This window comes from Haematobia irritans, chromosome 5 (genome assembly GCF_050003625.1).
Source record: "Haematobia irritans isolate KBUSLIRL chromosome 5, ASM5000362v1, whole genome shotgun sequence".
NCBI classification, from domain to species: Eukaryota; Metazoa; Arthropoda; class Insecta; order Diptera; family Muscidae; genus Haematobia; species Haematobia irritans.
Window position 1 is genome coordinate 64,398,287 of NC_134401.1, and position 13,650 is coordinate 64,411,936.

Sequence of the window (13,650 nt, forward strand, 5' to 3'; positions counted from 1 at the left end):
ATGAGTAGTACACAATTTTGTAGACTCATGAAGTTAGTTCGCGTAGACCAATGTTTGTTGGAAACAAAAAACAGCTGATATGAGATAAAGAAAACAACACCAAAATTAAAGCAAGCAACACACATTAACGCCCTCCTTCCTTCCATTTCGCCGGACCCCTTTTTACTTGCTATCACCCATAAAGTTGGTCTTTTCTCATGCCCGGCAGCAATGCTTGTGCAGGAGAAGAAGAGCCAACAAAATATCTACAATGCCAAAAGAGTCAACCAAATAAACCAAAATACAATGCGCTCACATAAGTAAATGAGAAAGCAGGAACCCATCCATACCATTCATCCATCGCTAATGGCCTCAACGACTGTTTGCCGACCGACCGACTTTTTCGAATAGCAGCGAGTATACAGCACATTAGTCTAAAGAGAAATATCGACACGAAAAGTAAGTCGCCTCCTTGTGGGCCGTAGTGAAACGGGTGTTTGTGTGAATCCAATGAAGTAAAATCTATATGTATCCCTTGAATTCATGGAAAACGTGGAAAATCCATACAAAAAAACCCACAAACCGGAGTGTAGTGCGTCTGTGGAACACGTGTGCATAAAATCCTCTCGATTTCCCAGTGCAATCTAGTGAAAATCTTAATTTTTCACTGGACCCAAGTGAAAAATTTCAAAATTTCAATCAAAAATTATGTGAAATTAGAAAATTTTCATCAACACCAACCATCCCAGGCCAGTGCGAGTGTTATTTTTGGCATGGTGCTAGCTGATCGGCCACACTACTCGACTATTCGGCGGTGGAAGTGTCTAAATATAAACACACGAATAGCTCGTGGTGAAGAAGATTTTCAAAATAGCCAACATCTAAGCAAGAATATCTGGTGAAAACTTGTTGAAATACATCCAATTCTATGAAATCAAATAAACCAAATGCAACAAAAACATGAAATGAAAAACGAAAACTAAAATGTGAAATTCTGTGTGTATGTGTGTGTGGGGGACCCACGCAACAGAAGCGAGCCATTGCTATAGTGAATGAAGAAATTTATCTGTTATGGACCTCCCTTCCGTCCCGGACAGTGTTTTTGTCACAAACCACAAAGAATCGGACCCCTGGATTACTGGTTCTTTGTGGAATTGTGAAAGCAATCCTCATCACGGCAAGGGCATCCACAAGGACTTTTCCAAAAGGAAGCCGATATATGTTGTATTTACATGTACTTTCTTTATGTTTTGTTCTCGATTTCGCATCCTATGTTACGAATGACATCCTACAAGCAAGCAAACAAAAAGGTTGAAGTAAAGAGTATATAGTATAGACAATAACAAGAGGACGACTAACTTACTCTCTTTATGGATGCCATATTTACTTCGCTTCCTATTCGCTCATAATATAATGCGGCAGAGAAGAGAGTTAAATTATAGAGTTCCAAACTTTGTATTGAAACGAAATAGTTTGAGAGTTATTGTGAAATGAAATATCTCACAGACCAGCAAAAAATAAAGTGGAAAAGCTTTTCGCCGGCTGCTTGAAAAGATAACATTATTTGGCCTCATTCATTTGACAAATATGTGATGTGATTTCGTTTCAAGTGCTAATATTTATTTTTATTCACAAACCATATTCTCCTGGTTCTTTGCCCCTGTTCACACACTTTCTAGCTCGGGCACTAAAAATTTTAATTTTTTTGTTGTCAATTCTTTGCTTGTGAAAAACCTCCTCCACTGTCATATTGGCTAGCTGCAAATTTAGCTCAAAAGAATAGAACCAAAAGCATTCCTATACATCCGTTCACTGAAATTCTTATTTAATACCTTCTGACAAAGTGTTTTCAGTAAATGCCACTACACTCAATGCCATCCATCTGTCTGTCCGTCCATCCGCCCGGTTGTCCGAATGTACTATAAATATATGTCCATCTTCATGCATAAATCTTCCTACACAAAATCACAGTAGATCTCACAATGGGTGAACTTTGTTTTTACCTCTATGCAATATATTTTGAAGTGATCCAAGTACAGTAGATATTCGTTAAATGGGTCTCATTTGCAAAAAAACAAGTCATAGTTCTGTGTATAGTATCAATCAAAATAACGAGTAGAGTTGATTTTATATACACGCAAGAAAATAATTCTTTCCTCCCAAACGAAATTTCAGACAAACAATGTTCGTATCTCATTTCCTTTTTGCTTTAAGGAAGTTTATTTGGAAGAAAAGTATATAATTTTTGTGATAAACGTTTATTCTTTTCCAGGATGTAAAACCAATTTCATAAAGACTAGCTCAAAAAAAAACACAATCTTTTCTGGCTAATTGCATTTTCCCTCACATCTTTCTTACTTCCATTAGGTTTTTAGTTCTTATCACCTTTTTCTGTGATACAAACAATTTAGAAGAAATTATTAGATTTTATAAATTTTTTAAAATTTTATTTTTCGCCTGGACGGAGAATCGAACCGCGGACCATGCAATTTGTAAGTCAACACACTATCCACTGAGCTATGCAGTTGTTATTGTCATCAATAGGCAATTATCCATATAAGTTATATATGCTATTTATATAGCATAGCTTGCGGCGCCCACGAGCCGATTCAACAAACTTTATTTAACAGAAACATACATTTAGTTGGGCACCGTGGAGCAGTGGTTGCTACGTCCACCTTGCATGCCAAGGGCCGTGGGTTCGATCCCTGCTTCGACCGAACACCAAAAAGTTTTTTTACATATCGTTAGCTTAATGTGTAAATGTGCTAAGTTGTTTTATGACTTAGCACTTTTTATTTAACACAATAATAAGTACTCAGTTGAAGTTTTAAATATAGATGTGGATACGATCTCCTTTATTGTTACAGAGGTATATATATATTAACTACATAAATACAGTCTTAAGGTTGAATTACACACCATGCGCCAATCCGTGCGTTGATGGAAGGGTTGATTTTTTTCTGTTTGCGGCAGACTATTCGAGCTTTTTGATTTCAAAGAGAAATTTCAACTCTTCAATCATCGGACGCATTGAACGCATGGTATGCAATTCTACCTTTATAATTATAACACTAGTTTACACTGAAAATGTACACTTGATGAGAGTCGACTTTTCTTATATATTTTGATCTGCCGAATTCGAAAAAAATGTTTAAAATTGTTTTATGGAACAGTTTTTGAGATATCCCGTTATTTTTAGTTTTTCGCTCTTTTTCTCTAAACAAATTATATCTCGAGTTAGAAATGTCCGATTATATCGTTGTTGGTACTTTAATGAAAGGTATTAAGATGACGAATAATCGTGTATAATTGAATCTGTGATAAGTTAAATGGTTCAAAAAATATCGATGCGAAAGGCCAAATTTTCAAAAAATCGTGTTTTACAATGGAGCTTTTCAGCCAGAAAAGTATAAACCATTGGGGGGTTTCTCTTCATGATACTCTAACGTAAGTAATAAGACCAACTAGAAGAAACAAATCCGATGTCAAATCATGCAAATATGAGCCATTCACCACACAAAAATGCATTTCTCTGTGTTGCTCATATTTGCATGATTTGACATCGGATTTGTTCACTCAATTGCTTATAACTTTGCATTTTTTGGGTCGTTTTTCTTCTAGTTGGTTTTATTACTTACATTAAAGTATCATCTATACGACCATGGAGTGAAAAATTAAAATACGATTTTTTGTTTGTTATTGTTGGTTTATTCTTCAATCATCTTGTTGTTTTTGATTTCAGCTTAAAACCATGCATTGACTAAACTACAAGTGTAGTTTAACCAATAGAGGAAAAGAATGTTCGTCAAATTTATTTGGGCAAAGCCATATAAACTGCAAGACGGTTGGATGGACGCACGTTTCGGAATTACCACATTCCTCATCAGCATCCTCTACTTGCAGTAAAACTATCAACCAATTATCAGAATAAATTCAGGCAGTTCACCAAACCCAAAGTACACCACACTTGACCCTTCCGAAAAAAGGTTGTGATAGACGACCTTTGCCGAAATAAATTTGTGCAAACAGTAAACTTTCCACAAAATGGCACATAAAAAATTGCTATATGCCTACTCAACTTAAAATTTAACTTAGCACATGTATTTTAACAGGTGCTGACTTAGCACTTTTACACATCATTACCAAACAGAGATAAAAACAGATATTTAATATATATATATATATATATATATATATATATATATATATATATATATATATATATATATATATATATATATATATATATATATATATATATATATATATATATATATATATATATATATATATATATATATATATATATATATATATATATATATATATATATATATATATATATATATATATATATATATATATATATATATATATATATATATATATATATATATATATATATATATATATATATATATATATATATTTCTTTAAACTATGTATTTTTGATTTATCTGTCGATCTGCATCGTAATCTATTTTTTATAAAAGGTTGACTTAGCACCTTTACACATTAAGCTAACGATATATTCCAGATATGTTTGGAAGATTCCCCAAAAAATTCCACATTACATACTACTTTATTAAATTTTTGCTATGAACTGTAAAATGTGTCTTATTAAAGACTTAAACTCAGAAAAGAACAGTGCTTGATATAAACGAAATGGACTGTGTTGTTGGTTCAAAAATATATTTTTTTTATTGGAAAAAAAAATTTTGTAACATACGAATGTTTTTGGTGATAAAAGTTTAAAATTTTCGAAGGAATTCAAAAAACTCTAAAAAAAGAAAAACGTTTTCGGTACACGTTTTCCAAACGTTTGTTTTCCTTGCGTGTACATATTATGTGCATGCATTCCCTGAGATATTTACCATAGACCAATTAAAATAGAGACATACCTTGATAATTCACCATGGTTTTGTTTATACACGCAGAGAAGAAACATGATTGTCACAATCATACTCGAAGAGCAAAATAATATGATAGGAGCTATTTTTGCGGCGACCATGTAACATTTTAACCTGCAACCATGTTGGCTCAGTGAACATGGTTCTAAGAAAAATATAATTGTCCTCATCTAAAATGTTATTATATTGATAAAAAGAATTTTGTTTGAATGAAAAGACAATGGTCACGATTTAAAATGTTATGGTATTCATTAAAAATGTTTTTCTCCTAGTTAAAAGAACATGGTCACAACCTAAAATGTTTTGATCTTTATGAAAAAACTTTTTTCATCGTCAAAAAAAGGACGCCACTTGAGAAAAGAAAACACAAAATTAAATAAATAAATTGTATATTTGTATTTATAATGACGTTCAAGCAAGCATCATATATTTTTACACACTCTTTTTATTTCAATTTCAACAATCAGTAATTATTCCATATTTACATCGTGCCCATCAAATGTACAAACGCAGACATCATGTAACTGCAAATAAAAATAAATGATACCATATAGCAAAATGCAGAACAAAAAACAGGTACATTTTTTCAATTACACTTTCCTTTTTTGTCTTCACATAAAACCACGTGCCACTTCTGAATAAATAAATTAACACAAAACACAGTAAATCCGTATTCTACGTCCATTCCAAGAAACAATCAACACACGTCTGACGCGCAAAATGAAAATCGTGTGTACCTGCTCAATGTTTTTATAAAATTATTTTCGCTGCAAGAAAGTTAAAAAAATTAAATGGTAACGAAAAAAACGTAAATGGTCTTTATGGCCATGTAATGGTTCTAGACATGTCTATACTTAACCTATAAAAATACTTTTTTCCCTATAAACAAGTGAAAAAATTGAATGGTCAGGTACATGATTTTCCCGACCATTTAATGGTCTCAAATTCTATCATTTAAATGATAGAACATGTTTGTGGTATTTGAGAACCATTCAAATGCTTATTGCCACCATACATTTTTCTCCGCTCGAAAACTATTTTTACAAAGACAAAATACATGGTTTTCGCGACAATTACATGCTCTAGATAAGCATTAAATGGATGCGGCAACCATGTACAAACATGGTTTTTCTGTGCGTGTATGCAGAGCGCAGTCAAGTCACTCAATTTCTTTTTGAAAAACGAGAATTAAAATAAAGCCAAATTAAAAAATCACTCAATTGCAGACCAAAAAGAGCCCTCTACGGTGTGCAGACAAACTACAGCGCTGTGAATTCACTTGAAATGTCTTATATTTAATTGGTCTATGTATTTACTTTTGTCAATGTGACAATATGGAGTTGTCACACAAATAAAATTTTGTCAGAGGCCATACATTTTTTGAGCCAACCCGGCCTGTTCTTTAATTGTGTGAAAAGTACTGATCTGCTATCATATCAAATCAGATATAGTTCTGAGCAAAAAACGCAATGAAAATGTTAGTTTTGGATACGTGTATAATGGATCAGAAGCTATAAGTTTCTCTTGGACTTGTGATTGTTCGGAAGCAATCGTTTTAGGCATCCGCTGAATTGTTTTCGTATTAATTCTTCATATGTTATGCTATTTCTACTTCTATGTATGGAATTTTCGAACAATATTACATCATTCTATGGTAAAATTTATGTCATTCGAGGAATAAACCCCTTTAAAATATTTTTTGGAAATATACAGTGAAAACTCTCAAGGTTAGGTTAGCTTAAAGTGGCAGCCCGATTTGATTCAGGCTCACTTAGACTATTTAGTCCATTGTGATACCACATTAACTAAAAGTACCTATTACATATAGGCACTTCTAGTGATGATCCCACCCGATCATTTTTTTTTTCTGTTGAACCAACCTGATAGTCCCAAAAACATTTGCAGACTGTTTAAGTTAACATTTTCCAGGTCCGCCAGTAATCTAAAGCTATAAAATTCGCTCACGTCTTACACAAAATGCAGGATATTCACACATGAAGTGTTTAACTGATTCCTTTTCCTACGCATCATGACAGCCCGTACAGTATTCATTATACTTCACGCCAATAGTTTCTGCAAACCCGCCTATCAGACAGCGACCCGTTATAGCAGATATCAGGAGTGGTATCTGTCGTCTTGAGAATACTAGTATATGTAATGTGCGGTTTAAGTTTAAATGGTACTTGTTTGGTTTCGTTACAGCCTTTGCAATTCTCCCATCGGACATTTGCTATCATAACAGCCTTCTCAAGCAACTGGAGCTTGCAGGTAGCCGGAAGCATACCAACAGATTTTAGTTCCCTTGGAATATGTAAGGTAGTTCCTAGCCTTGCTAACTCATCCGCTTCGCAGTTCCCCGGTATGTTTCTGTGGCTAGGCACACATATTAAGTGAATATTATACCGCTCTGCCATCTCGTTGAGAGATTTACGGCAGTCGATTGCCGTTTTCGAGTTAAGGAACACACAGACACTCTGAAAAGCAGACATTTCTCAAAAGTGGACAATTGAAATTAACCTCTCATAAGCAGATAATGAAGCCGACCCATTTTTGTCGGCGGCGGCTGAGGCTAATTTTTTGCCTCCGGCGGCGGCTAGATGGCGCAGCCGATACAAATTTGTCTACTCGGCGGCGGGCAAATACCCATTATAAAATCAATTTGAAGTTATTTGAATGCTAATAAGATTAGTTGTACAACCAATCTTACAGTCACATGTACATTTTATTCAAATTTCCTGAGCTAAATTTTTGCAAAATTATTATAGCAACTTGATACTGACGAATTTTAGGTGGAAAGTCTAACATTTTGTCAAAAAATATAACAATTATTAATAATTTTGTTCTGATTTAAATTAGTATTTTTGATTAATTGGCGGAATTGGCAGCGCGACTCGGCAGCTTCATTCTCTGCTCATAAGTGGACACCTCCCAAATGTGACAAAATTGAGGCGACCAGAGCTGTCCACTTCTGAGAGGTTTCACTGTATTTTATTTGGCCATGTAATATGCAGGTTATTTAATTTTATTGCAAAAAAAATTAAAACAGAGAATTTAATATATAAACTCAAAAGAGCATTTTTTGTGTACATTAAAAGTAATGACTTACGAAGAGCTTCCAAGTTTTTTCCTGGATACGTTGCATTAGTTTTAAAATTTTTTCCATCAGTTCATAATATTGACGAACATTGAACAAATTTCATTTTATTAACGATTTTTTTATTTTCTTTAATGGAATGAAATCAACGAAGGCAATTCGTTAATATTACGATACATTTTTCTATTGATAGGTTAGGTATAGTGGCTGCCCCGTATTTCACACTCACTTAGACTATTCAGTCTATTGTGAGTGCTGCCCGATTCTATGTTAAGCTCAATGACGAGGGACCACCTGTTTATAGCTGAGTCCGAACGGCATTAGCGTAGCTAGACAATTTTCATACGGGGGCTATAGCCCCCCTAGTCAAACATGAATAGGCTGATGGCCTGTTCCTGTATATCGAACGAAAACTTGATTTCGTATTAAGCGAAACGAACTTTCAAAAATAGAAAACCCCAAATTCATTCGAATTCGAGTGAATGCCTTTTTTTCGAATAGGGTTTCGTTCGATATACAGCAACAGGCCATGAAGTTATAGGTTCACTAATGTTTTATTTTATAAAAATAAATAAAAATCAGACTTCAACATAACTAGACAATTAATAATAAAGCATCTAAAAGTAGTTCAACACTTTTCCCATCAAAAAATGGGAGTTGTGCTAAAGGCACAACTAAAGGCACAACTCCTAAAAATATCCTCACAAAGAAGTTAATTGTTTTAACTACACAGGAAGTTTTTTTAATTCAATTTTTTATAACACGTTGTTCATTTTTTTAATTGGTATTTTTTTAAATAGGTTAAAAAAGAGTAAGAATTAATAAAATGGCACAAATTATTCAAATTTTGCAGCAAAAATGCTAGAAAATTGATAATTTTTGAAAATATTGGAGGTCAAACGTTTCAGACAATCGTTAGGAAGCATTAAAAATCATAAACAATTATAAAAAAAAAAAAATATTTAATTGGGAAAATATCACAACATTTTTTAATTTACCTTTAAAACACTGAATTCGGATCACATCTTAACCCTTTCACTACCGAATTAAACCTAATGTTAAAAACTTTAATTTTTCCTCTGTTTCTACTTGTACTAACAGCAAGTAGAAACAAGTAAGGAAAGTCTAAAGTCGGGCGGGGCCGACTATATTATACCCTGCACCACTTTGTAGATCCAAATTTTCGATACCATATCACATCCGTCAAATGTGTTGGGTGCTATATATAAAGGTTTGTCCCAAATATATACATTTGGTGTGTCCCAAATCAAATTTGGCACATATGACTATATTACTAATTGTACTCCTAGTGCACAATTTCAACCAAATTGGGCCAAAACTCTGTCTTCTGGGGCCACATAAGTCCATTTCGGGCGAAAAATATATATGGACGCTATATCTAAATCTGAACCGATTTCAATCACATTTGGCACACTTGACCATATACTAATTGTACTCCTAGTGCAAAATTTCAACCAAATTCGGTCAAAAATCTGGCTTCTGGGGCCATATAAGTCCATATCGGGCGAAAGATATATATGGGAGCTATATCTAAATCTGAACCGATTTCAATCACATTTCGCACACTTGACCATACTACCAATTTTACTCCTTGTGCAAAATTTCAAGCTAATCGGGATAAAACTTTGGCTTCTGGGTCCATATAAGTGCATATCGGGCGAAAGATATATATGGGAGCTATATCTAACTCTGAATCGATTTCAAACAAATTTGGCACGCATAGCTACAATGTTAAATCTACTCCCTGTGCAAAATTTCAACCAAATTGGGCCAAAACTCTGGCTTTTAGGACCATATTAGTCCATATCGGGCGAAAGATATATATGGGAGCTATATCTAAATCTGAACCGATTTCAATCAAATTTTGCACACTTGACCATACAACTAATTGTACTCCTAGTGCAAAATTTCAACCAAATTCGGTCAAAAATCTGGCTTCTGGGGCCATATAAGTCCATATAGGGCGAAAGATATATATGGGAGCTATATCTAAATCTGAACTGATTTCAATCAAATTTTGCACACTTGACTATACGATTAAGTGTAATGTTTGTATAAAATTTCAAGCAAATCGGTATAAAACTCTGGCTGCTGGGCAAAAGATATATATGGGAGCTATATCTAAATCTGAACCGATTTCTTCCAAAATCAATAGGGTTCTATTCTGACCCAAATTAGGAACATGTGCCAAATTTGAAGGCGATTGGACTTAAATTGCGGCCTAGACTTTGATCACAAAAATGTGTTCACAGACAGACGGACGGACGGACGGACAGACGGACATGGTTATATCGACTCAGGGACCCACCCTGAGCATTATTGCCAAAGACACCATGTGTCTATCTCGTCTCCTTCTGGGTGTTACAAACATATGCACTAACTTATAATACCCTGTTCCACAGTGTGGCGCAGGGTATAAAAATATTGCAATTTGGAAGGCTTACCTCGATTATTTATAAATTTATATGTGTTTGTTCTGAAAACTTAAAACTTGAATTGTGACCAACTGGTCATACGAAACTAAACGCTAGTTGGCCTGTAATATCTTTTGAAGTGTTGGAAAAAAATCAAAAAAGGATCTGAAATAATATAGGCTATAGTTTTTATATGAATATCGACTTACTAGAGACGTACAGTAGAAAAATTGTATCAAAATTGTGTATTTTTTGTTTATTGTCAAGAAATGTTATGAAAATACATTCCAAATGGAAAACATTTATAGCTTATTTAGATAAGAGCCTCTACTTTAAAATATCATCGAGAAATAAATCGAAACTAAGTGGGGAGTTAGAGTTTGAAGTCGTTTTCCTATGTCCTCTGTAGTGGACATCGGTAGTGAAAGGGTTAAGAAGTGATGCATGTTCAGTGCAACGGCTGTTGAAATGTGGCCATCCGCCCTATGACATGCCCGTGTTAAATTCATCGATTCTGCACCACTTTCGGACCCAAAACCACATTTTCACTACATTTTGGCAATGCTTTGTTTGCAGCGTTATTAAGATAATTATTTACGAAAGAATTGCTTTAATATGAATTACTATTTTTTTAATTAAATCGACTCAAAATCAGACTATATATTGTCATCAATATATAGTGTTTAGCATGAAAGTGTTTAGCCGAACTTTGTGCAGATGTATTATAAAAACAATGGAAAATCGTAAGTGGGTTTCAAATTCTGGGGGTGACTAAAATTTTTCTTGGGGATCTAAACCCCTCCTCAGAGGCCTTCCTACGTCTATGCCGAACGGCGTTCCACATTGCTGAGAAACTTTTTGGTGTCTGGTCGAAACTGGATTTGATCCCACGACCCTGTATATGCAAGGCAGGCATGCTAACCATGCACCACGGTTGCTCCCTATATTCTATTAATATAAGTACCACAAAATATAGTTTTAAATATTTCAAAAAGTAACATCAAATTATTTCAAAGAAATTTCTATCTACTTTGTCATATGTTTCTTCCTAATGTTTAAGTTTTTGAAAAAGAGGTACTGAAGATGAAAAACAACTGACTACACACAAGGCGTTTGTACTAAGTAGCACAAAAAAAATCTCTAACTACATCACTCTCCCTACGACAGATTTCGCATTCTTCTTGTAAAAATGAAGAGATGAAAAACAAGTATATACAGCAGTAAGTTCGGCCGGGCCGAATCTTAAATACCCACCACCATGAATCAAATATTAGGGTTTCCTTTGAAATTTCAGGGGGGTTTGATGACAGATATTCTCCCAAGCAGAGCAGATTAACTAGTACACTTCCCCAAGATAAATTTCAAGATTTTACCTATGAAGACTATATCAGATTCTGGATTTATAAGAACCATTTTTGTTTAAGTTTTAGAGGAATCATTAACATCTCTTGTAAGTGTGCAAGAAAATTATAAAATAACGTCTTGATTTGAAATCTCAAATCTGTAGATTTTCACCGGAGAAGTACAATCTGGAAATTTTACATTGAGTTTCAAGCAATTTTCATGATCAGTGCGCCTTCTATACCCTCAAGAAGTGAAGTCGGTCTATATGGAGGCATTACCAAAAGGACCGATAAAAACTTAATCCGATACACGTTTTTGTGAGCCTAAAATACAAGAATATTTACAATTTCCGGCAAATCGGATAAAAACTACGGTTTCTAAAAACCCAAGGAGTTAAATCGGGAGATCGGCACACCTCTTTATGACCCGAAAATACCTCTAGATTTCCAATTTCAGGCAAATATGATAAAAACTTCGGATTTTAGAAGCCCAAGAAGTAAAATCGGGAAATCGGTCTATATGGGGGCTATACCAAAATATGGACCGATACTCACCATTTTCGGCACACCTCTTTATGGTCCTAAAATACATCTAGATTTCAAATTTCAGACAAATTGGATAAAAACTACGATTTCTATAAGACCAAGGCCCCAAATCGGGAGGTCAGTTTATATGGGGACTATATCAAAACCTGGACCGATATAGCCCATCTTCGAACTTGACCAGCCTGCAGACAAAAGACGAGTTTGTGCAAAATTTCAGCAAGATTGCTCCATTATTGAAGACTGTAGCGTGATTACAACAGACAGACAGCCAGACAGACAGATACACAGATAGACGGACAGACGGACATCGTTATATCGTCTTAGAGTTTCTCCCTGATCAAGAATATATATACTTTATATAGTCGGAAATCGATAATTCGATGTGTTACAAACGGAATGACAAACTTATTATACCCCCGTCACCATTCTATGGTGGTGGGTATAATAAAAAAAATATTTTCCTCCGTAAGAAAATTTTAGCCAAATGAAATTCCGCTTTTTTGTGAAGTCCTGTCATTGAGAAAAAATAAACCCTTATTTATGGGAAGTCCTGTGACAATTGTCTCAATTTTTTTATTTTCTTTAAAGTCAAAAGAAAAAAAAAATATGTATGTATAAAATTTCGCTCCTCAGAAAAAAATTCTTTCGGCATATACAGTGCAGTAGCGGCAAGGAGTTTTACACGTTCGTGCGTCATAGTCTTTTGTATATGTTATTAATATTATTAAAAACTCAAATTATAAATTTAATTTCATGAGAAAATTAAAAAAAGGGATCGGCCAAATATGAAAATCATATCAAATTTGACGTTATGCGGTGTTCACGTTAGGTCGGCCAAATACGAAAAGTATATCAATGATAACGTTATGCGCGTTACCGCAAGTGCCTGTACAATACACTGAAGATGTATAGTCCGACATCAACCATCAATAAACGAATATTTTTAACAAATAATAGAAAATTTCAATTGGAAAAGGAAATACACCATGAATTTTTCCTTAGATTGCTTTAAAATGTTAATTTTATTACAATGAAATGAATTGATCTTTGTTTTTTTTTTTTTTAATGAATGTTTAAAGCTCATTTTAAATAATTTCTATTTTTTCGTTTTTAACCGGATAACCGGTTTTGAGCAAAATAAAAAACCAGAAAACCGGGTTTTAATAAATTGGGAGTTTCGGATAATCCGAAAACTGGTCTGTCAAAAAACCCGGTTATTTGGTCACCTTAATTCATACTCCATATCAATCCAGTGATATAGCCACAATATAGATTGATCTATCAAATTCTTTCTTGAATATTATACTACAGTGCAACCTCTGAAAAGTGGACACCCTACG

The 13,650-nt window shown here is 34.0% G+C and overlaps 1 protein-coding gene across 16 annotated transcripts in view; it reads left to right on the top strand.

The window, feature by feature from the left end:
• Positions 1 to 419: 419 nt before the first annotated feature.
• Positions 420 to 13,650, top strand: part of RyR (Ryanodine receptor) — a 169,685-nt gene continuing 156,454 nt past the window's right edge. For 13 of the 16 annotated variants that reach the window (XM_075309536.1, XM_075309539.1, XM_075309543.1 and 10 more), the window contains exon 1: positions 421 to 438. The gene's annotated coding sequence lies outside the window, so the exon portion shown is untranslated. Of the gene's footprint in view, positions 439 to 13,650 lie in introns of all 16 variants that reach the window. The other 3 variants (XM_075309540.1, XM_075309545.1, XM_075309537.1) reach the window with 1 other exon arrangement.